Raw genomic sequence first — 1,727 nt, forward strand, 5'->3', positions numbered from 1 at the left:
ATATGGATTAATGAGCTCATGGATTCCTATGACACCCAACCATTAGGTACCTCTGCAAGGTTTTAAATTCTTATATTTTTTTACTTTGAAAACTTAAACTAGGATTATTTGGATTATATTCAGTGAATGATATATTTTATTTTGGTGTATCTCTTTTGACCCTCCTCCCATATAGAAGGGAAGCCCCTCTACCAGCTCTATTACATGTATGCATTTATTGTCCTTCGCTTTGGGTTTGTAATCTATCTTGTACCATTACCTATTTCAGTCAACGATTCCTCACTCATTTTGATTTTTTGTCTCCTAGAGTTATCGAGACAACATCAACGCCTGTCTTATTTTATGTCATTCCACCTTAGAAGAAATTTTTTGGATGACTGTGAATCACATTGCATTAGGTCTATTCAACGCGTCTACTATAGGGATATGTCTTAGGAGGACCCTAAGATTAAAGAAGGTGATTCATATTGGCATAAGGATAATTGTTGACTAGTGTCCAAAGATATACGAATAAATAGAGAACATGGACGATGCTCGCTATGTGACTATTATAAGTAATTTTATATATGTAATGGTGTGTAATTGACTAGATATTACTGACATTGTGGGAGTATTAAGTATGTAGATATTGACACCAGGTAAATATCACTAGACCATTGTCTAAAGAGTATAAAGGTATCTGTGTGGCACAAATGATCATGCAATATTATATAAAGGAATTCCTAAGAATGACAATGAATCAACTTTACTGATATTTCTCAATATTGATTGGGATAGCAATATAGACATAAGAAGGCTGACTAGTGGATATGTATTGAATTTGTTTAATGGAGTTATAATTTGGATGAGTGTGGGGTGGCCAATAATGGAACTATTGACAATGGAATCTAAACAAATGGAAGCTAGTAATGAAAGAAAGGAAGTCATTTGGTTGTAGTGGTTTATTTTGAAGAGTAGATTTTGTTGGGCATTGGATAATCGAACAATCCTTTTGTGTTTCACAAAATGTGCTTAACCACCTCTTGAGGATATGTTAACTCTAGAAATGTGTTTGTTTACTAACACCAACAAGTTTTGGTGTAATAAGGATTGTGATTCTAAAAATTGTTATCATAGTTGTTACACAGTAATTTGTCACCATTGGTCACCGTCCCTATTACCCCTGTTTCCGTACTTTGGAGGACTCATTCCGGGACCTGTGAGCAGTGACATAACCTAAAAACACTTGCATTATGTTCCCCTAAGTATGTACTTCATGTTCCCTGAAGACACCTCCTGCAAAATATCCCTAAAAAGTGCTCTTTTTCCATTAGCGCGGGTCCACAATGTACTACCCACGCCAATCAATGAGATCCTCAAAAGAGGGTGCGACCATTGGCGCTCTGTCTTAGAACAACACCCGCGCCAACCAAGTTTGGTAAAGATTTTTGACAAACGCGCGCCTAGATGTTTTTTCCCTTCAAGTCATGAAGTCTTTTGAGGATAAAGCTCATCTTCTAGATGTCGAGAGTCATCATCTATCCTTGACATCTATCCACAGCGGCTTTTTGGAGATAATGCCAATCCATAATGGGTGTCTTGATGCATTGTATCTTCCTCCCCTTCTCCATCTATAAAAGTCTGTCCTCATGCATTTGACAAGCTAGTTTTTGGAGTAATGCTAGAAGTGATAATGCTTCACTACAACAAAACAGGCAATTTGCGCCAGATTTAGCACCATATTCTAG

The sequence above is a fragment of the Pinus tabuliformis genome, chromosome 9, assembly GCF_031772625.1.
Source record: "Pinus tabuliformis cultivar Carrire ecotype Pingquan chromosome 9, CPIR1, whole genome shotgun sequence".
In the NCBI taxonomy this organism is placed as follows: domain Eukaryota; kingdom Viridiplantae; phylum Streptophyta; class Pinopsida; order Pinales; family Pinaceae; genus Pinus; species Pinus tabuliformis.